Raw genomic sequence first — 25063 nt, forward strand, 5'->3', positions numbered from 1 at the left:
ATGTTCAACGATAACAAACGTTTTTATTAATTTCTTATTTCTTCAATTGTCGAGATTCCCACGTAGAAAAGAAAAGTTGAAAGCACAATGTTGGACTTTATGCAGATTTTATGTCAAAATTTCTTATACTGATGATAATTAAACATATTATATTTTCAACGTTCTTAGCAAAGAACGAAATACTCTGACTCTGACCTATTTGCTTTTGTAAATCAATTGACTACTACACAGTATAATTGATAAACGTTGAAAATGACGGACGCAGATCATCATTTCATTAAGGACTCGTAAGCTTCACACTCAGGTTCTAATTGACTCGTGAGTGCTGGTCAATAACAGCTACAGAGACAGATGATAGACAGTTTTTAGATCGTTCCTGGTAACTAGGTCACGATTTGCGCACCTGCTTTTGATCTCGTAATGATCAATTTCCTAACGTTAATTCAATTCGCAGATTCATACCAACAATGTTACATTATGAAAGCTCTCAGAAAGCGTTTCACAGTAGTTCTTCGACTTTCCAAACATGGTTATAGTTCTAATTTAAACGTTGAACGAGAAATATCGACGAACTGTAATTAGACACATATATTCGTATCTTCGCAATTATTCAATTCGATTTGCGTATATTTTTATTTGTATTATAATGGACTGTCATTTTTTAATTAACCACGTAATATCAATAAAACGCTCGATTATTATGTTATATACTTCTATTAATAAACACTGCAGAATGTATATCATTAAAAAGCACTAATTATTAATTTTTACTACGGTGGCTCACTGTAATTATATTTTGATTAACTGTAATTAAATTGTAATCCACTGAATAGTAGATACATTGAAGACTGTAAAAATTTAAAGAGACGAATTTAATAAATAAGCAAGAAGCTTCTTAAGTAGCTCTATAAGTAGAGTAAATATGAGTATACAAAATATTTCGTTCATTCTTGAATACATTAATATTTATGTCATTCTAATCTTTCATGCGATAAGTTCTACAAAATTAGAGATAAAATAATATCTTTTAAGTTAATCATTTTCAAACGCAAGTATTTTAATTTTTGTATAGGAAATAAAGAAAATATATCGATTGGCGTAATTAAAGGTATACCTATAGGCTCGTTTTTTGAAAAATTCAATAACAATGATCATTTTTCTCCAAAACGTCCTGAAAACAATTTTTTACATCGCCAAAATAACTACATAATTGTAAAATATTAACGAATCCAGCATAATCGAAATTGAAGTGTCCTAAAATTTTTACTTATTTCGTAAATATAAAAAGAACAAAATTGTTTAGTAATCGTATTTATCAATTCAAACGTAGCTAATATCGTGGAACTGAAACTAAGACTTCCAACATATTTTATTCATTCCCCGTTTTATGTTACGGACTGAAAAATTTCTCGAGTTAATAGAAAACAGTTCTAAGATTTGTAAAGACGCTTATACCAAAAATCGAAGCAGCCATATCACGGAAAATAATAAATTTAAAAGATAAAAGTCTTATTTCTAAGACTAGTTTGAAGAATCAACAGGAGATACGTATTAAGGAATTATAATTTATAAAAAAATGTTTAATATATAAAGAAAATTAAATTTCAGTTAATATAAAATATGCATCTTTTTATTTCATTAATAATTCCTGCATTTATATTCTTCCAAATTTAAAATAACAAATTTAAACGCATGAGGAAATGCATATTTTGAAATGCATAAAAATTCTCACATCAAATCTTATATAAAAAATTAAAGCGGTTATTTCAAGTATTATTTTATATATGAAATAGTAACTTTTAAATATAAAATTTATTAGTTCTTACTGTAAATAACAGAAACCAATAAAAATGCAATTGTATATGTGTTGGTTAAAGTTTCAAAATGAAAAACTTTTAATTGTTTCCAATAATTTCCAAAAAAATATCACAATTTGACCTCGCCGTTAAACCGAAAAACGTTTCATATTTTTATTTAATAATTGTTCCGTGATATACATCTGCTAGTTCCATCAACCAGTCAATTGGTTTCGTTTCACCGCTTTTTCAATAACGTCATCTAATTGATTATTTAATGAGAAGGAAAACTCAGGAGATATTTGAACGTTAAAGAGATCTAAAACGAATATTAAATTGAAAAGTATTTCGAATTAGAAAGCGATGGAATTATTCTGGAATTTCGTCCGAACATTTGCCGGACCGCATAGGCGACATACTCAGACTTCGTAATAGAATGCACGTGGTCTTTAAACTTGCTTCGGACTTTATGTGAAACGTATTCAAATTCACCACATATTTCGGAGTAACACGAGAATTAACATTCCCACATTAAATTTATGGCTATACATATTACCGTGATGGTATATTTTAGACAATACGTAGCAGTGTTGTATTAAATTATAACAACATACAAAATGAACTACATACCTTTAAACTGTTTCTTAAAATGAAAACCGTACGTGAACAACGTATCTTACACCTTTTGTGATTTTAAATTCAACACACAATGATATCATGGAAGTATTTCAACATTTGAGGGTATAAATACATACATATATCTTCCATAGGAACAAGGTAATAAATAATTAACTTCTTTAAAATAATTAAAAAAAAAAATAAAAACCGTTTTAGTAAAAATAACAAATATTTCATTTTCTTCCATTCTATTACTTCTACTTTCTCAAACAATCAACTAACATTTCAATAATGCATAAATTAAATTCAACGTTATTTAATCGCCTGTTTAACGATATATTTTATTTCTGAATGAAGTCTCACCTTCTGTCGATTTAATACCATCCAATTAACACCGATATCAATCAATTTTTCGATAAAACAACTTTTCACACGTAACGTCGTTCTAACTAACGAACGGGAACAAAGTGACTACAGTGATTCGCAAAGGTATTGGAACATTCATCATAGAAAATATTTGTGAATGTACGTATTACGTGCGTTATAGAAAACTTTTCGATATTTCATGAACGTTCAAATGAGATACGATTACCGTAACTGGTAAGCTGATAAACTGGCAAAATATGAAAACGATCCGAAAATGTGCATAAATGATACTCGCATTTATTGCAAATGTACATTTAGTAAAAAACTAGTACGTATATGATCTATCACTATCACGTATGATCTCACTAAATACCGTGACTTACTAGTATAATAAATAATTGACTGTTCGAATACTTTGGTAACCTTTGTGGAGCATCCGCTTGTAATAAATAATTTTCTAACTTTTATGTCTTTTTTTAATTTTTGCAAATTTTTGTAAATATCATTAATATGATACCTCTATGTCTATATCTATGCTAACGAAGTTTTAAGGTGAGATAAATGTTCAAGTACTTTTGTAAGTCGTTAAACAATATTAAAATTTTCGCAGCAGAAAGGCTTAGTTCTAATTTAATAACTCTGTATCTACCCATTATTTTAAATTATTCTTTCCAATTCAATATAATGAACTATTGCTATAGTGTAAAAACTGAATAATTGAGGCACTTTATTCTACATTCTGTTATTCGATTTATTCTTCATATTTGTTGTAAAAGAATTAACAATGCATAATAACTTTTTTTTCTTTGATTCTATAATATTTCAAACTATTAACCTTTAAACTGTGAATGTAGGTATTTCATGCTCGAGCTATTTCAACCGGATTGAATTTCACGCAAGGTAATAGGCGGCGAACCTCCCGCTCCCCCACTTTCCAAAAAGAAGCTATTTGGTAAAAATATTATAACCTTAAGTTAGAACGTTTGAACGTATTATATGAATTTTAATGGATTTTTTTCAACAAATATTACCTACTGAAAAATGTATCATCTGGGTATAAAAGATTCTCGTTTACCGTAAGGTACCGTAAAAACGTTTACAATTTAAGAGTTAAATAACTTTGTAATTTAACATGTATCGAGTACGATTTAATACACTAAATTATTGTTATTGTGTAAAAATTGAATAATTGGAGTAATATATTTATTTATTTATTTATTTTGTATACTTATTTATTTTTATTTTCCACAGTTCAATATAACGAAATATTTTTATTGTATAAAAAAAAATTAACGTTGCATACTATGTCTGTAATATTCCCCACTTACTAATTAAATATAATAGAACATCCCTATATTTAAGAAAAGATAGTTCATGATGCTATTCATTGTCGAATGAATTACTCTGAGTATTTAAGCAGAGACGAAGCTGAAAGGGCGTTATAACTTAATAGTACTTTAACTTAATTTCTTTTAGATTTAAATTATAACTTAGTAGTAATTTAAAAAGCACCGGAAATTAGAGGAGATTCGGTAAAATTTATTATAATCAGGATTACACGCGTGCTGTGAGAACTGAAAAAGCATCTTAAAACTGGTATTAATGCGTGAAATGTTACTGGAAAGTTGCAGGATCTTGTAGGAAGTTAGAAGGGTAAATGAACAGTAGCAGGAATTCGGTAATTTGGTAGAAAACGGAAAGGGGCGGCGAGCCTGAGGTTCGCAACGAACCTTACCATCCATTACGCAATACATTCCAACAGCCGCCGACTATGAACTTTCGAACGATTAAAGATGCTAGTTTCCTTAGCAAAACTACTGTTTCTTCGACCAATCGCGGGGAGACGTAATCGCAAGGAGAGACGTCAACGGGGGTCGTAAATCCCCGTTACGATTATAACAATCGACACCACGAATTGATCGATCCCCTGATTTCCGTTGAGATAATAGGGGTGATTGAGGTTGTATAACCCTGTGATTCACAGAATTATAAATTATATGTTTCCAGCACTTAGATTACACTGACGTAGAGAAATAAGTAATTAACAACTTGTCGCACGAAGCTAAGATAGATATGTGCGTTAGAGCAGGGCTCTTATAATTAGATTTAGTGTATTAGTGGACGTAGCACTATGAGATTTAGGAGAGGAAATGTATGCTCGACAATACCGAGACCGACTCTCGCGTTATGCTTAGACTGCCCCGTTGGGATTTAGCGTATACTTAGTAGTTGACTTTTCCAACGATGTAGAAGAAGTGAAGTTGAGTGACGATGCTGTGTCCGAGGAAAGCTAAGGATGGGTGTGTCTAGCGCACGGGACCATCGGATTTGTTGGTGCCGATGTTATTTAGGAGAGTGAGGGAATAGGCTTCGTTTTTAATTGGTTAAACGAAGGGTCTTAACTGCCCTCGACAGAAAGTGGTTAGTGGGAGGAAAGTTGCAGCGCACGTGAGAAAACTAACTTTCCCTTGTCCCGCCGTGGTAGACAATAGTCTTTAGAAATGCTTCGGACACAGATGTTTGTTTGTTTTGAAGGACCTTAGCAGGCAAGTGACTCGGGTTTATGACGGGTGCTTAAGGATATTGAGGGTACGCCGTACGGAAAAGCGGACATCTGGTGTCCGTCTGGCCCGCGGTGTGTGACCTGGGCCAGGCAGAGAGGCCCGGCGTAACAACTACTAATTACTATTTTAACCTTCTCAAAGGCTTTATACTATCGCCATTAAGCTACTTCTAAATCCAATTTACCGATTTTGTTCAAAGTGTTATATTTTAATTTCATAGAAATGTATAATTCTGGAAATGTTTGGATCAATGCTTTATTAGAGCCGGGTTTTATTACAGTTGTGTTATCTTTAAAAATATAACATTTATCGATTTGTTTTCAAATTTCTATCTTATTCGTGTCATTCTGTAAATCTAGACATTTTTAAGTTAATCTCTCATTAAACAGACAGATTTTTTATTATCACAGATATGTTGCTTACAAATCGAATTTATCTTATTTCTAGATTTCTATTTTGTTTACGTCATACTATAAATTTGTTAATATTTATAAGTTGAGAAATTTTTCTTCTATTGAACAGATGGGTGTATTCTCGAATCTACATAAAAGAGACGCATAAATCTTTTTAGTAATAATATAATGTTCCGAAATTTATTTTATGAAACATGTAAAAGAAACTGACCGGGAGAATCGGATAAAAGTTCGGCAATGTAAGGCAATTCATCAAATTTATGAAATATAGTAACTGTTATTAATTCTGGCATAAAATGTGAAGAGTTCAATTTTCACCAAAATCTAACATTTATAGGCTGAAATTTGTAAATTCAGAATAAATTACAAATAGAATACTTACCACGAAAAAGTAATATATAAAGTTGAAATAATTCTCATAGCGGAGTTAGCAATACACGATAAAAATGCAGATTATTACAAATTAAACTCGCAATCTACGCGTACTTGTCCGACGGAAATCAATTAAGGTAAGGGAAAAACGAAAGCTTCGTGCAACACTTAACTAAACGCAGCGAAAGCAGAAATCAGCGTTGAATTGGCCATGAAATCCCGCATTAATCGTCAAGCGGTGTTGTTGACATCGTAATTAGTCGAATCGGCGTTCTATCTTCGCTTCTTGCACAACATCGAAAAATTGTTTTCCGATAGCGGTGCAGCATCAGAGCAACGAGTTCCTCGCTGACATTACGATATGACTTCGACGTAAGGTTATCAGAAGCTATTCGATTTTCCTCTACGTTTAAAGTGTATTTTAATATTCAATTTTATCTCGATCGATGCTGGTTAGAATTGTTTTTTTTTTTTTTTTGATAAAATGTCATTCAAGACGTAATTAAAGTAATTTAACGTAACCTGATAAAATAATTTCAAATATATGATGCGATAATTATTATAATAATGTAGTATACAGGGTGGGGCATATAAATATAACTCACCTCGTAATTATTCCGGGACTTTAGCAAGAATTATAATAAACGAATGTTATGCAATTAAAAACGGACCGTTCTATGCGATCTTCTCGTGTCTCTTTCCTTGTTATCATTTTTCATTTCCAAGTCATTTTCAATTACGATAAGCGGCAGCTAAATTTTGTTCATAACAAAACTTATGGAATTAACATACTTGATGAATTGAAGCTTCAAATTACATATTTTAACAAGTACATATTTTAAGATTTAGAAATCGTTCAGGTACTTCTCCCTATTTAACTCCTTTCAAATTTCTTCTTTCTACGGAATCATGTAAAACGTGCAGCTTATAAAGCGCAAACCTGGTTAGTCGTGAGAATATGCGTCAAAGACTCATTAGTGCTTGTGATAAAGGCAGAGGCATTTGCTTTTTATAAAATGTGATATAGAAAAGAACATTTCCCAAGAAAAAATTAGAGAATCAATTAACGTTCAAAGAAAACATTTTGGATATTTTTTATAAAATATTAAAATATGAATAAGCGAATATACTACAGACGTCGTTGATGGAAAATAGAAATAGAAAGCAATACTTTTCTGTTTTTACTGTTAGGGCATGAATTCCCTAAACAATAATTATATACATATCTGCAGTATAATTTAGATTTCGGTGCGTTGGCGTGTTCACCGTGTAAAAATCATAAACCATTAAACGGAACTTTCGTTATAATTCATACAAGGTTTATACGTACGTAAAATTTTACAACATAGAGTTTGCGCGAAAAGTTACGTCGTTAACGTATACCAGAAATAATGAAAATTCGAGCGACAGTAATCATATTAATTAATAGAATTTCTTTCGAGATCGTTTATTATGCTCATCGTACATGTATTACAACACATAATCACATTCATTGTCAGACGAACTAATAAAATTATCAAATTTCGATGGAAGACAGGTTCATTTACTAAAACTTGCATAATATGCGAGCGTGCAACCTGCATCATGTCTACCTTAAATCTATCACGAACTTCAAATTTTCATATTCTAAATATGAAATTCATATTCACTTTCGTTGACAACAAACGAAAAGAGGCAAACATTTGATATATCAATATTGGTTAATATAGCATATTGGTATATATATACACGCCCCTATGGACCGCATGATAGTCAACTGAGGTCAAAGGTGAAGGTGATTTTGATCAGGGACAGAGTTTATTTCTGACGACGAGGAGACGCTACGTTGCTACGTTGGTTGTTATCTGTGCCTCCTCAAAAGATCACACCAAAATCTGAAATTTGTTTAGGTTAGATTAGAAGTTAATTAAAAATTATTTTCATATCCATACAAGGCCCCAGTTTTTGGCTTTTAGTCTGCAAATAATCATAAAATGCATTTTAACAGCTTTTCCTGATTTTTTAAAAACTTCATTTAAGGATGCTATCCGCTTATTTTCGTCCGATGATTAATTTCTCTCAACACCTCTCCTCTTTATATAAGTCTCTGTAGAACGTGTATGTTTATGCTGATATATCAAACAAATTCTCGAAAAAGATTTTCAATGTCTTAGGAAAAACGAATACGGTAGAGTTGAAAATAATCAAATTTGTCGTCTTCAATGAAGAACATTGTTATCGAAGTTGCCCAATGAATTCTAATCCTTCGATCGTTTGCAAATTACGAGAGCTTCAAACCCACATCAATCGAAGTCATACGCCGGCTACGATAGAATTAATGTTTGTTTACAGAGACAATGTAAATAGTACTTCTAATCAACGAGATATTTATTTTCACAGGTGTAATTTGAACGTTTCTGGACACAGAAGACTATTAATGGAATTCAATGTATACGTGATCAGAGATAATGTAGATGTAAATTAATTGAAAATCGAATAATAAAACAACAAAATAAGTATAGGAAGAGATTCTAAAGCCATGATAATAGAAAAAAGAAAGAATTTTCTCATTTCCAGGAGATTCTTGCTACAAATAAAAGAAAAATTCTTAATATTTTCTTCTTCTCTTAATAGTATCTCATTTATGCTTAACAAATTAATTAAAAGCATTATCCACCTTTTTATTACACAACTCTCTTTTGATTCTTTACATTAATAAACTTTGAAATGTTACTAGCTTAATATATCCAATATATTGGAATATATAATACAAAATTATCTGATAAAAACTTTATACAAGAAAAGAATTATTATAACAATAATAATTAATCTTCGTTATACTCGGATTAAACGAAAATATGAACAATGCAATTCGTGTTATGTGAATAAATGTTTAAAAACATCTCGTTGGAAGGAAAATTAGCCGGAAGGAAGGAAAGCTTTCTTTTGCTAATATCCCGATTCAACGTTGTTACAAGGTCGTTACGAAGATATTAGCTATCAATTCAAACTTAGGTGTAAGACTTTTTCCAAGATAAGAATTCTGTTACGCGTACATTTATCAGCATGAAAACTTTCTTATATCAAACAGTGCAAAAAGAATAGAAAGTCGTGTAATAAAAAGGAAAAGGGAATTAAAAAGATTCGTATACGTATCTACAATTTTATAAAACAACTGTAATCTTTCTTTATCAAAAAGATTTATACAGTTCTTGTCTCTACAAATATGCATTCTTTCCTTGTTATAAACGTCGTATATCGAAATGTATGCTGGATACAGTTCCTATAGGCAGATTCCCTTGTGTAAATTTAAATAGAAGCAATATCCACCTTGTATATCACCATACGATTTTCATGTTTGCCCGGATAATGGAAAGCATGGCTGAGAATTATTCTAACACGGATGATAAAGTGAAAGATGCCACGTCAAAATGACGTTAGGAAATCGGATGCAAATACTCCAAAAGCGCAATTCACAAATTAGCTTCTTGTTACGATAAACGTTAGCATATGCTGAGGAACTACGTTAGTTACTTAAAAATGTAACGATCGAATGTAAGGTTACTGTTATACCGCGATATTAGGGTCGAGAAAGGTGAAGATTGCTCGTAAAAAATCGACGATATTTTCTAAGAAAGTGGTCCGGGATCCGAATACAGCGGGTCAGGGTAACGAAGACGAAGATCGAAAACACGGTTTTCACACGTACATTTTGAACAACTCAAAGAACTCGGTGCTTGACGAACAAGTTATACGCTGCACGTGTCTGATAAATATGAGTTACATGATGTTCGATGATTTATGAATGACGAACTCTTTCCAGCGGTCACGCGATGGTTTTCATATTGGTCTTTGGTGTGTGTTTTGGGACAGCGGATAGCAACGCTAGTAAAGTTTTACTAGCCTTGCGAAATATTATTTAAGGCAACGCTTTAAAACGAGGCTAGAAACGTGCAAATGCTGATATTGCGATATGAAGTGTTCCTAAGTCAATGATATTTCTAGGCCATACATATTATTACGTTAACGATAAGAAACACTTTTTTTTAGCTATTCATAAGTTTTTTAGACGAAAGCAGTAACTTGCTTATTCACTGACCTATGTACTACGTGGCTCATGGAAATATCTTGGAAACTTTTACGTACATAATTGTGTGTGTTATAATATTTTGAAATTTCATTAGCGTCGTAAGAAGTATCATGATTACATCGATAAAATTTGAAACTAATCTGAGAATGTATGTTACAGTTACAAAATATTTATTGCAAGTACAGAATGTAACAGAACATGTGGCAGCCACTCAGGGAACTGATTGCACACCAATGAAAACAATGAAAGAATTTTATATAAACATAGAATCTATTGTGTACGGAATACCTATTAAAAATGTTGATATATTCAGAATGGAACAAGTTTTTCAACATCAGGAATCATTCAAAGTTTAACCGGATTCATGATAAGACGTTTACAGCCTTGCCTTGAAATGCGAGTTGATAACTTTGAGCATCTTCTTTTAAGGTAATTGCATAACACAAGATCAAAACGTAAAATTCATTGTATCTCACAAACGAAGATAGATAGAACAGGTTTCTAGCAACTTTCTTCATTGTTTTCAGGCGTAAAATGGGTCCCGCATGTTCTATCACGCCCTGCATATATTTAATAAAAACTTAGTTTGCAACACGAATAGTCACTTTAAACGTATAATTAGTGTTGAAGATCAGCCCATTGAATACTAAGTCTTATTAACTAGAATATTAAATATTTCGTTTCATTTGCGACGTATACTCGCACCAAACATTTTGTAATTTCAATGTACATGTTTAAATTTGTTTCAAATTTTATGAGTATAATTATGATGGCGGAGTCTCATTACAGTGATAATAAAATTTCGAAATATTTCATATAACACACGTGATCTCTTCATTAAAAGTTTCTACAGGCGTGTTTAAATACTTTAGTGAGCAACAGTAAATATATATGGGATATTTATCACCTCACAGGTGAAAGGAATTAATAAACAAAAGTTTTATTTAACAAAGTTCTGTTTTTACCTGGTATACATATGTATCTAAGCCAAGCACGAGCCGATGAGAAGAACTTCTGATACCAACTACCGAACAAATACACCTACTTACGTATGTGCATACAGTGTAGGGGAAGTTCAGTCTGGGATTTAGATCAAATCGTCGATCTCCAAGGAAGTTGGAATTAAATTCCGGAAAGTCACAAGTCTCGTACGTTTTCCTCTTATCTACGCTAGATCTGTCTACCACTGAAAAGTATAACACAAGGTAAGAAGTTTCTTTTATCGAATCATCCGCTGTCTGGCACAAACGTTCCAGAGAGGGAAGGCGATAACTATTCTCAGAGTGAACTTCCCTTTTATCAAACATTCGCAAGCGTACTTTTATCCATTGCTCTGAATATTCCTGTGTCAACTTAGAGATATCTCTCTTACGAACAAAGAGTAGGTACAGACGTGGCAAAAAAGTAAGAAACTGTCTTCCGCTTCTGTTCGGAGGAAGATTTTCATACGGATATAAAATAAATTGCTATTCGGGTTGAATTGACACGAGAACTTTTTATATTCTTATTTCAGATGTCTTCGAGCTTTTATCTCAAACATTCCCTCTGTAGTTTCATACGTTTGGATATTCGAACATTGGCTTAGAAATATCTGTTTCGAAGAAATAAACGCAAAAGATAGTAAATGTCCTTCTGGTTCTATTTACAGTCGTTACATTACGATGCACAAGTCTACGTACTATACATGTATAGCGATATAAATTATTATAATGAAAACGTCAACTCTGCGAATTTTGTGAAGACGTTACGACATAAATAACAGAGAAGTAAAAAAAATATAAAATACAGAAATTACATACACCTGTTAACATATACATGAGACGATAAATGTTAATTATATTTGATAAAATGTTAGCGCAATATAATAGAATATAACAATATATTTCATTATAATTAATATAATTAGAGTACTTACATTACATCACGTGTACTTATATAAGCATGATTTAAGTACTGCGTGAGTGTAAGTATCTCCTTGGTGTTCGAGAAATTAAGTTTGCAATTTCAGATGTAATTTTTTACAAGCTTTTTACAAGTTCAATTCCTCTTAAAAATATATCGATAATAATTGTATTGACAGGCAGGTGATAAATAATTTTCTGACCAAGTACGTTTCTTGTTTCTATGATAAGTCAGATACAGAAAATTCGACAGATGTACGTGTAGACTTTCGTGACTAACTGTATATATGGTAAAATTCTGGAGAACCTGTGCAATTATTTATGATTCACGTAAAATAGACACGAGGTCTTTTTCTATTGATATATCAGCGAACTAATGCTACACTGGCCGACATAGATTACGTTTGTTAACTCGATACGAAACTTGGACTTCCCTACATTCTATGAAGGATGAAAAAGAATTTTCGCTCGGCTATCGAGCTCTTTACAGTCTCCACCCCTCCCGGGCTATCGATTTCTCTTTAAAATGCAAGAGTACTCTGTATCGGTCGATAATAAACGCGAGTGGAGTGCTTTGAATCACACCAGGGATGGGAAAGCGCGGAAGATGGAATGCAAACAATCTTATTGCCTGAAATTTTAATAGAGAAATTTCCATTACTGCAACGCCCGACTCACCTAAAGTGGTCCCAGGAAAGGCACTGCCAAGCATGGGGACGGTAGTTCGTTCTGAAAGCAAATAAAAAGAAAATGTCTAGTAATAATTAATTCTTCTAGTTCTCTGCTATGAGAGACAACACGCTTCTGTTAATACGTGAATTCTTCGAAATTATTTATCTTCGCCCTCGCATTAACGCCTGGAAAATATCGCTTCTTGTTGTAAAATACGTTTGCTTTCCTCTTTACTTTTTATTCCTTTTTTCTTTTGCGCTGTCGACCGTGCTTATGGTTTTTGCGCATTTAGAGACAAATAAAGAAAATCGGTTGGTTCGAGTGACATATTTAATTTACGATACGAAATGGAAGATAAATGTAGCATCCTCTTTAAATACAGCAGCCATGAACATGATTTGCACGTGTTTTGGTATCCAAAAATACTGCGAATCAAAATTTGCAACAATTTCTCATTGTCAGTTTTATTTATATCGCACCTTCTGTTAGTTTTGTTGTTAATTCGTAAATTATTATTATTTACCATCATTAATAGTTATTTTCTCTTTATTTATTTGTTTATTTAGGGCTATTAATAATGGTTAGATAGTAAGTTTTCTAAGGTACGAGAAACCTAAAAAGACGTATTTCTTAAATTTTGATTTCGATGGAGCACGTAGTGATTTCGAACTTTTGACCAGTAGTATACATATAATTAAAAATTAAAATTAAAAATATAATTAAAATTATTAATTATTCATATATATACGTATTACATTGTATAAAACTTGTCATTTGTCAAAGAGATACGTTTATACTTATATAAATAACTAGCTATGAAAATAATTAATTACAACACATATAAATGTGCAACTATTTTTCATATTCACTATAGCTATGTGTAACAAATACATAAAAACATAGCGAGTTTTAAATATTAATCAAAATTCACGCTTCTATATTCTCTTATGATTTTCGAAATTAATAACTAAATAAGGTGTCAAAAATTATGATCGTTGAACTTACCATTGATACAAATTTTAGAATGTTCTTTCGTCTTTGTTATAGAAAAAGAAAACGCTTTGAGTAATTTCTAAAATATATGCTAATAAAGTTACTGCATCACTGGTATTGGAATCACGTATGAATATGCAAAAGTTTCTTCAACAAACACGATACATAACATACACATATATATATATTTTATCGAACAGTAGGGTAGTAGTGTTCGACTCGAAAGTCATTTGAATACTACAATCGAATGTGTGCTCAAGAGATTTCAAAAACTAACTTTCTGTAAGGAAAGAGATACTTTGTGCAGAGGAATTTCATCTTGTTGCTTTATAATTTATTTCTCGCATAAAAATATCTCCCTCGTTTGTTTAAATTATGCTTCTTTAAGCTATGTTACGAATGAGATATAACGGTCAATATGAAATACATGTTGCTAATATATTTATATTTTCATAGAATATAATTTCAGATATTCCTGAATTCATTATGGCAAAAAAAAGGAAAAAATTCATTGGTATTTTTTATTTAAGACTTACTGTAACATCATCTTAATTCTAAGGTAATCTACTCCTACTTAATCCCTCTCTTGAAGGGATAAAATGGAGAGATTTCCTCCATTTCCTTACAGGAAATGACACACAAACGTTTGCCTTTTTAAGTGGATTTTACCCAACCAATTATTGATTAATGGATTACATACAACCAGGGAAAGCTTTCTTTCCATTCTATATAATTAATTTCCGAACTACCTTTTAAAAGGTTTTGTTTAACCTTTATACGCATTTTTCAACCCTCTTTTATACTTTAGAGAATAAAATTAGTATGCGTAATATACCATCTTTTAGATATTTCTAAATATTATTTTACGTTAATTTACTTTCAGAAGAATTAAGTCAATGGCTGGCTTTGTACAATAAAAATGTTTTAGTCAGAAAATTTTTCGGATCTTTCTCCAAAACTCATAGCAGTAATAAAAATTGAACGCGAACGTAAGCGATACAATTTGTTTACAAAGTACACACGAAGAGATATATTAACTTGTAGAAAAATATTTTTCGTTGTGTAAGGAAAATATTCCATAAACGTATGATGTCGCTATAATGCTATTTCGGGTCAAAATCACATATCTAGGCTGTGAAGATTTATGAAAATTCAGATTTTTATGACTAAAGCTAAAGTTAAATGCAAAGTACAAAGCACGAGCTACGAGTAAAATTAAAGAAATGGAAGCCAAAGACAAATTCGTTATTCTTATAGATATTACGACAAATACATCGAACATCTTGTACATTGTAAAATATCGTATACATTCTACATATTCTTCAACACTACTCTAGCAACTCGAATGAATACTCTGAACACTCGAACCGTAGTCTAATAACAAATCTTGATTCAAAACCTGCATGAAGCAACTTTTCATAGAATGACCTAACCGTGACGCAGAATTTTCACAAATTTCCCTTCTCTCTGCCTCCATTCGGTTTTCAATATCCGACATAATGTTTCGTCGTAAACAATGCGTAGCAATTATTCGCAATTAACGGGGATTTTCAAACTGCAGCTCTAGCCTCGATTACACACACTGGCGCGATATATATCTAGTAATTGCATGCATTTTCAAAAGCACGTATTATTAAAATCGGTTATTCTTATGGAACAGAAACACGATTTGTACGAGCGCGGGCTGCGTGTATAAAGTGCAAACCACAATAACGCGGTCGCGTAGAACGAAAATGAAAAACGCGGTAACGAGCACGAGGCAGAAATAAAAAAAAACCGAGGGAAACGCGAATAAATTCCTTCGGTAAAGCGTTTCACGTAATGGCATTAACTATTTCATGTTTTATGGAGATTTTTATAATTCATCGGAGGGTACAATGCGCGACATCAACAGCTGCGATATTTCGAGCATTAAAACTTCACGCTGCGTGCATCGATTCACGTTTCCGCGAATCGGCCGTGCAAGGGAAAATCGGATTGCGATTCACGTTCAAGCTTGAAAGCACTTGCACGATTATTATATCGTTGACCGAGTTTTCCTTTACTGCCTGTCTTTTTGGTATTCGTGCGACGACACAAAGTATAATTATTAGATTGGGCATGCTTATATAAATTCATGTTTTTATCAATACAACTAAAGAGACAGTATATAAACAGAGACCTATTTCATTCACTAAATATTGCAGCGAGTACATTTGTATATTTTTATTGGTATTTTTATCGTTATATTTTTTGACCTATGTTACTTTTGTTTTTCATTTTTTATATTTTTTTAGTTCGTGTACATTTTGCATATTTATGCAACTTTAAATTTCCTATGTAAGCATGAACATCAGCAGTTTGAAAATTTACATTTTTATTGGATGAGTTAAAGAAAGAATAAAATGATTTCAATGGTTTTATACTACTGTTTACATAAAAATTTCACATACGGTTCTTTTTTGTTCTGTGTATGTTTTTAATAAATAACACCGTTAGCACCATTCTCTTAATGAAAATTTCTATTGATAATTCATATTCAACGAACTCTATTAATAATCTTTAACCCTTAAGTAGTATTACTTGTTTTAACCCCCATGTTCTATATTTAAGGCTTCGTATTTTCTCTTTATATTTCTACACTTTCTTTAACGATCTTTCCATGTTCTTGTTAAAACAAGGAAAAATTGCTCCAGATGCATATTCTTGAAAAGTGTATGCGTTTATAACATTCATAAAATCAAATATTTAAGTATTCAAATTATACGCTTTTATTTGTTTGCTCATACACTTTATATCAATAAACAATTATTAATTAAAGCTTTATTAATCTTTTTTATTAATTTAATTAATTAGTATTAATTAAAGCTCTTGCTCTATGTAATTCTTTCGTAAAGTTCCTGTTTATAATTTATCTAACTACAATCTATATATTTCGTATGGTTATCCGGGTATTAAACGAGCGTATAAATTTTAAAGTTGCAAAATTTTTTACTTTCTGCGTATATAAATGTTTTTAAAACAGAGATCGATATAAATGTACGAGCTTCAAAAAATGAGAATGATATTTTGATACTTTTATAACAGAAGATATTGTCAAATATAACACGTAAATAAAAATAAAAATAAGTAAAATGTAAATTGTTAAATACAAATATAGAAGTTGATAGTTGATTGTGAGTACAAGATTTAATTTAAATTGGAAGAAAGGAATATTCAACTGGAATATTTTATTCATTATTTTCGAAAATCAACTTTTCCATTTATCAGTATTGCTACTGACGTGAACAATACAATTTTTTTTTATTATTTAATTTGCACTTTACAATTTGTCCAGTTGGATATTTGGTAAATTTTGCTAACTTAGTAACAATACAAATGAATACAATATCGAAGTCACGTAGTACTATAACATATCAACCATTTGGATCTTCAAAACTTTATCCAATGCAATACCATACAAATATAACTTAATTGTTTTATTGAATATTCATGCTTCGAATAATCTTTAACACAAATTGCTTTTCGTCTTAAAACCAAACTTGTGCACAGAATAGTTCCAAGTATACCTACGTACATCTGTGTAAGTTAATTGTGTTAACTTCATTGTGTCATAATTCTATTCACAAACGTATGGAATATTTCAATTATTTAACATTTAATATATATTTTCCTAATAGCGTTCAACACATATCTCTTATAAGAAAATGGTTAGTTAGAAAACGAACTTATCGTTTACACTAATCGTTGACATCAGTAGTATCTGTACCGTAATTTAAATTCGAGAAATTAACAATCTATTTCACTTCATCGGATGCTACGCTGTGCGTTCATGACCAACATAAACCTCTTATCTATGTCGTTTTGTTCCAGGAATAAAGGTAGAAGTAGAAAAATAGAAAAATCATGTTAGCTCCGCTGATCTCCTTCTGGCCGTTATAACAATGACACCTGGGTAAGAACAAAGTCGTATCAGTCAGAACTGTCCAAACTTTACTCGCGAGTTAAATGCTTTTCTTTCATCCCCACGAATGACTTTCTATTTCAGAATGGAAATGGAGAAAAAGCGGGAAAGGTCACGTTAATCGTGTTATTCTTTTCGGGTTTGTATGAGCAAAAATAAAAATATTATATCTGAATAGGTATTATTATAATGCACACAATTTTTAATTATTAGGTTGTCCTAAAATTGTTTTTTTCAAAGTCAAATTTGTTAAATCAAAATTTCTTTTATAAGGAAATAATAGATGCTCAACATTTTTTGTTTTATATTATTTTATTGAATTACGTATGATCCATTTCTTTCTATTGGAACAATGCATCTGTTGTGCATCTATTATTTCCTTATAAAACGAAAGAGACTTTTGGGACGATCTAATATCTGAATACTTGTAGCAACGTACTGTGAATATGTTATGGGTGTTATTGGAAATATTTTGAAATTTCGAGAAGAGCGACGATGACAATACGAAATTTGAGGTACATAGAGACAAATAGGTTTGGAGAAGAACAGTTTCGAACAAAAGATTGTATAATTCCAAGTATGATTATATATATTATTTCCACCATATATTATTTCTTTATGAAACGAATTAAACTTTTGGGACAGCCTAATATTTAGCTTTAATGATCGATATATACTGGCTTACGATATTTTTTATTTGCACATTTACCATAGAGAACTTTTACATCCATATTGTGTATGTTATATAAAACACTTTGAATTTTCATTAATACTGTAATAAGACACGACTGTCATTATGATATATTTGTATAATATTGTATCATATTTTATTGATAAAATTTAAAACCAATGTTAAAATGTATATAGAAGTTACAAGATATTTATTACAAATAGATATCTAGTAAAAAGTTACTAATGGTCCCATTGAATACTAAGACTTATTTATGTAATGGGCAATTGACGGTTTAAGTACTGTTGTGTTCTCTGCGAAATATAAATTTGTACTAAACAACTCGTGATTTCCATATATGTATATCAATTATAATACGCATATATCACAGAGTTCAGGTTGATTTCAAACTTCACTCATATAATCACGATGATCGAGTCTTATAAAAGAGCTGATGAAATTTGAAAATCTTGTATGAAACGCACACAATGTATTCGTGACAGCTATCTATAAGTATTTGAATACTTTCGCGAGCCTGTGTATTTAAATCTTACCATTCTTTTTATATTCTATACCTGTTATGAATAAAGAACAGTAGAATTCCATATAACGCCGTGTTCATATCAAAAAATTCTACTATCCTCGTATGAAAGAGAATACCAAATAATACCAAATGAAACATCTGCGAATAAGGAACATAAGGAACTACTGAAAGTGAAGATATTCAGCCCATGAACAAAATGTAACAGCATGCGAGAAACGATATCGATGAAACTTATTTCTAAATATTTATAATACATATTTCAGTGGGAGAATCTTAATTTTACACGCTTCAAGTCATTCTATGCTTATAAAAAAAAAAAATCGTGAGTTTCTATTATTTAAAAATAAAATAGACGATACGTTATTTTCTGTCATATTAAAATGAACTTTTTATTTAATGCCGACTGTGTCTTGGATCCCATGCCACACGAAATTCGTATAACGCAGTATGTACCTTCCGTATCATAGGAAGTCTTATTGTATTTTAAAATTTGAAGAGAAGAGGGAACACAAGGAGGAATGGGAGAACAGCAGCGCTAAATCTCTTAAAGCTTCCTTCGAATTCTAAACTTTCCTTTTTTTTAGAAGCAAAAAAAGGAACAAGATTAAAAACACTGGAAAATATTGGAAAATCGAACGCCGAATGAAACGCCATACAATGAAAAACAAGACAGAGATATGTGAAACTGAGTGAGACTGGACGAAAACGGAAAATGTTACTTCGTGTTCGCAGTTGTGAACCCGAATGCGTGTTGTGTTCACGTATCGAATCGCACGGATTTATTTCCTTCTCGAAATTGTAATTCCTGATCCTGATCCTGTTCCTGTTCCTGTTTCCTCATTCAGTTAACCTCGATGGTGCTCTGTTCGTGAGCCTTGCACGCTAATTTGATTGTCAGCAACTAGTGTAATCGATAAACTGGTTATCAACAATTGAATTCCGCTGACTTATTCGTATCGTGCTGTACGCTTTTTGACCAAAATCGTTCCTCTGCAATGAAAAAAGATTTGACAAAGAACGAATTACTTTTTACTCGTTGTTAAACGTACAGTTACAGCAACGTCAAATATCAATTTTATCGAAGAAACAAACTTTTCATCGAAAATTGTATCGAAGAAACAAAGTTCAAGGAGAAATTTAAAGAATATTTGTATATTAGAGTTTACTAGATTTTATTGTTCCTGCCAACATTTTGTGTTTAGTAAATGAGTTTTTGCAAGCTTCCAAACAATTTCTTGCTTTCCCTGAAAAATTTGTATTCAATAATTCAATTTAATTGCATATGTATTCGATAGCTAAAGAACCGATCAATCTGCTATTATTAAAAAAACAAACGCAACAAGATACTCACTTCCCTTTCGGATCAACAATTTTCGAACTGTTTCGTAAAATTGACAATTTTTATCGATCTTTCAGCGAATCTAAATATTCCTTCTGAACTTTCCAGTATCGAACAGAGTCGTTCAACGAATAAAGTTAATATCCCGTCTCTGAATTCCATTTCTATCCACGCGAAGAGAAGAAGAGAAATCAGCATATACAATGTTTCGTTAATGAATTCAGAAGATTACGCGTACGCAACAGAAACAATGCGTAAGATAGGAAGATCGGTGCGGTATTCGAAGCGACTGCGCGGAATCGCGTACGTTTCCTTCGAGCCAGCGAAATTCATCAAATGCACGTGATTCAGCACAAATTAACGCGAATTAGACTCCGATACAGAGGATACTAGGTCGATGCGACGCAGCCGCTGACATTCTGCGATTCGGCAAGTTTATATTTCTAGTAGCGGAATCGCGCGCTTATATGTATGCATTTCACCATTGCCAGATCACAAGTGCATCGCGTTGTTTGTATGCAACCGGCCTTACCATTCCAGCTAACTGTGTTACAGCTGAAACTCGTACGACGCTGCGCAGAATGTTGGATCAGCATTGGACAGCGCTGTGCACAACACTAGTTTACATCTGCTACGATGTTGGCGATTTTGATCTTGATTTCGCCAGACCATTGCATATTACGTAACTAGCGTCGTTTATGATTCTGAAGGAATCTGAAGTTAATTAACTTTTGGAAAACTTAATTTTAAATACTCGGCTTGAGACGACGTCTCTCATTCGCGATTGAAATTTTTGGCTAAAAAACGCAGCTAGGAAATAAAGCGTAATTTTTATGGACAAATCAATGAATACATTTTCTAGGGTATACGACTTACAGGTATTAGCATACTCATGGAAAACGAGATACATCCGAAGAGTTATTAGAAATTTATCAAAGCTTTTATTGAAAGCTTTACGATAATTGTTTGATTTAGAACTGTGGACTACGAAGAGATAAAAGAGTTTATAGTAAGAATTTCATTAGGAATAAAAATAAACTTTTTCTTTTCTTGGCTGTGCGTCTTTTTCTCAATCGCTGTTCCAACTAATTTTTCAACCTGTGTTACTACCAGAACATGGATTTTTATGCATTTATAAAAAATTAAAAAATGCAGAAATATACAAATTGCGCATAATGTACAAAAATATTGCTAGCGATCGTCATAGGATTTGGTAAATGAGATAAATTTCAATTTAGGATCTATTTCTTTAAAATTATGTTGTTCAGGTCGTGTAAGGTATATTGAAAATGGAAAGAGAAATGCAAAATTATTTGGGGAAGAGAGAAACAGATGTATTCTTATTTTCGTATCAGTGTCATGGAATTCTATAAGGATCACTTTTCGAGATGACTTATGGCCTTAGTAAACGTCAATCGATACTTTAAGAGGCCATAAGAAATCTTTATGCCTCAATCTATGTAACATTACTCTAACCATAATGAAATCTAGGCTCGTGTCTACACATTCCACCCTTTCAACGTCAACAATATCATAAAAGATATTAAATTACAACAAGCTCTCCTTTATTAGATCACGTGTCACCGGAACGTTCTGTTATCTTCTCTTGGCTGAACGTTTCGTTATTCGAATAGGATATTTTCTACTAGAATATTATAAGTAAGCACACACACGCACAATTGATTTCACTTCATTTTCCTTTATTTTTAATTTAATTTTCTTCATTTTCTTTTAATTTTAAACAATTATGTTGTTTATTACCCGTAGGCTGATATCAAATATTATTCCACAAAATTTGCAACATTCATATAACGTAGTCTACGTATAATTGTAATTATATTACAATCGATCTATCTAGTAAAGAGTACATTCGTATTTAAAGTCATTTAACAAGACATTTCAAAGAACCATCAAGAAGCAGATTAATTCAATAATGGTATATCTGACGATGAAGGTGTCACAGAGTCATAAATTAGCGATAGAAAAGCCAAGGGGATCTAACGAACACCCCGCAGGCCATCGAAACAACAACGTAGAGAGTGTTCCAGTATTAGAAAACAGTAACAGCAAGGCCATCTCTGACCTGTGCCCCGGCGACACCCTCGGCGACACTCCCTTCATAGGAGCCAAATCCATAATATATAAATCTTCCTAAAATCAGCTCTTCACATTCTCTGTTGTAACACTCTGAACCGTCCTTTGTTGGATTCGTACAATAAATTTTACTACTACATCTAAAGTTCAATTCTTTACCTTATTTGTGAAACGTTCAAACTGCGACGCGAGGAAATCACCGGTGATGTATCAATTTCGTGATTTCTTGTGTCTCCTACGTGACAAAAGCGTACTGGTTTATTAAGATCATTACGAGATCCAAAAGAAATATAATATCGTAGAATTAACACAAGAACTATCGATTTTTAATATTTACTTAAATATATTGCGATTTACAGCAGTATGACAAAGAGGGATAAGTATAAACTATATCTACTATATGGTAGATATTACTATATGATATAATACTATATGATAGATATTAAATTCCATTTGACATTTAACTAGGACGTGGAAGAAGATTATACAGCGTAAATTATAAAAGTTGGTGCCAAACTTTAGCTATCATCAAAACAAGCAAAAAGATCTTAATAAATGTGGGTTGGAAAACCACTAGTTTCGGAGTTACGAGATGTTTTTGTTACTAGGACATTACCTCTGTAACACATGTTCGATATGTCCTCGTTCATTTCAACACAGATCGGCTCGTTTTCTCATAAAAGCACGCACATGTTGAAAGGTCTCCTTTATTTCTCTTACCTTTTGGCAACAATTTTCGATTCGTTGTATAAACTCATTTAACGAAGCAACTGCTTTAATATACGCTACTTTTATACACTGAACATCTCTCAACTCCGAAACTAACGGTTTTTCAACCTATGTTTATTGATCAATTAACTGGGAAACTTAGTTTTAGAAATTAGTTTAGTTTAGGCAGTAAATGAAATCAAGCGATAACGAGTATACACGTCAAAAGCAGGGCAAATACTGCTATTACAAATTTCATAACAAAATTAAAGCAAAACGGTTGATGGCTTACACTTTTATTCGAAAGAATTACCGATTCATTGTCGATAAAATTATTGTTGCATGAAATTTCAGAATTGCAACGAAATAATAAGAAATTCAGTTGGCCTTTTCAATATGGTATTTTTCGAAACAGAATACCGCACAAAGTGGCACTTTATATGTCGTGGCTTCTTACGAATTCCATTTCTTGAACAGACAGCAAATCTTCGAAATGCATTTACTTTTGATGATACAGCTGGTATAAAATTAGGGAAATTCTTTCCGATGAAACGTGTAGGTTTTGCAACTGAGCTCGTAATTGGTCGACTAACTTTCGAAGTTTCTGTTTGTTGAATTGCATACTCCTCAAAAATTTGTTCAACACATTCCATCAAAAAATTTAATCGACTTTCCTGTTTTTTTCTTTTTATATAATACGAATTCTATACGGTTCAAGTACACAACGTCTATAAGATAGAGAAATATTTTCTTATAGTATTTCTATTACAATATACAATATACAATTCGGGAATACCGACTGAGTTTGAAAAAAGAAATACATTATACAGGAAATAACCAATGTACCGAAGAAAATAATCTAATTTTTCTTCATAAAGCAATAAAAAATAAATAGACAATAAAGAGGCAATAAGAGCAATATAAAGTAAACACACCATTAAATGACACTTTTATTTCTCCTAACTAGAATTTGGACTTTTTATAGTAAATGGTAATTTTTTATTTTACGCGACAAGTATACGTGTCAAACGCACAGAAAAATAATTTTTCTTCAAACGCGATTAACTGGTAAACACTTTTCTGTTCGTTTTGGTGAGTACTACAATATCAGAGCTGTTGAAGTTTGACACTAAGTTTTACAGACACCCTGTATGTCATGAATTTCTCATAAACATTAAGATGTCTTGACTTAGACCGCTGTAATTTTTGGTCTACTAAATACAGCACTTAAACACTTTCTTTTATCACGCATGAGATTCTTTTGTTGGAAGAATTTCACGCGCATATTTGCTGCAATAACGGTCGTTTACCGCGCCCTACGACATATTTTGTAATTTTTTCGTATATTGCAGAGTCAAATAGCGTTGACAACACGTGTTTTCATCAGAGCAATGCGAAAAACGCAGCCACGTGGAAAGAATGCGAGGAGAAATCACCCAAGTTGCACGATATTGGGAGAGTTCCCAGCACAATACCGTTTAACAAGTTCGGTTTATCCGTCCGGAGGAAACTTTTGTACACTTAATTTTCGTAGCCAGTGCCTTAAAGACAGAAAACTTTAAATTGGAGAAAAATAGTGGTCCCGCGCGTTCCTTCCTAGGGATATATTGCTATTGTGTCGGAGCTAGAAAAGTTTTCCGATACGAACAGGACAACGTTTGCAAATTGAAGTTTAATAACTTCGAAAAGATACCGATAAACAAACCAGCCAACTTAGTTGAACCTTCGTTCCTCTATTTGTTAATTATTGCATTGCATTCGCAATGATTACATTGACAACTGTTTGTTTCAAGGAACGGTTCAGTACGATAAATTCAACGTAAGCGATTCGAAGTCCTTTCACTATCAAATTATTTAATACCTTACATTTATTTGTAAATTATGTTATGTTTTAATTTCCTTCTTTAATTTGTATATCTATTACTGACGAATATTAGAGCGATGTATATGGGATATTGTTTTCTTGAAGTTACAATTGGACAAACCAATACCACCTATATT

General features: G+C 31.9%; 1 protein-coding gene and 1 long non-coding RNA gene across 3 annotated transcripts in view; one reads left to right on the top strand and one right to left on the bottom strand.

Annotated features, from left to right (window-relative positions):
• The window catches only part of LOC117208983 (beta-1,4-galactosyltransferase galt-1), a 167718-nt gene that overhangs the window by 75812 nt on the left and 66843 nt on the right, over nucleotides 1-25063 (bottom strand). Inside the window, exon 2 of one of the 2 annotated variants that reach the window (XM_033450533.1) lies at nucleotides 12778-12828. The exons of the other annotated variant lie outside the window; for it this stretch is intronic. The gene's annotated coding sequence lies outside the window, so the exon portion shown is untranslated. The remainder of the gene's footprint in view (nucleotides 1-12777; nucleotides 12829-25063) is intronic. 2 annotated transcript variants of the gene reach the window in all.
• LOC117208986 overlaps nucleotides 9451-25063 on the top strand; it is a 28856-nt gene continuing 13243 nt past the window's right edge. The window contains exons 1-2 of the long non-coding RNA XR_004487817.1: nucleotides 9451-10260; nucleotides 11052-11403. This is a non-coding gene — a long non-coding RNA (uncharacterized LOC117208986). The remainder of the gene's footprint in view (nucleotides 10261-11051; nucleotides 11404-25063) is intronic.

Source organism: Bombus bifarius, unplaced genomic scaffold (assembly GCF_011952205.1).
Source record: "Bombus bifarius isolate JDL3187 unplaced genomic scaffold, Bbif_JDL3187 scf7180000008165, whole genome shotgun sequence".
Taxonomy (NCBI): Eukaryota; Metazoa; Arthropoda; class Insecta; order Hymenoptera; family Apidae; genus Bombus; species Bombus bifarius.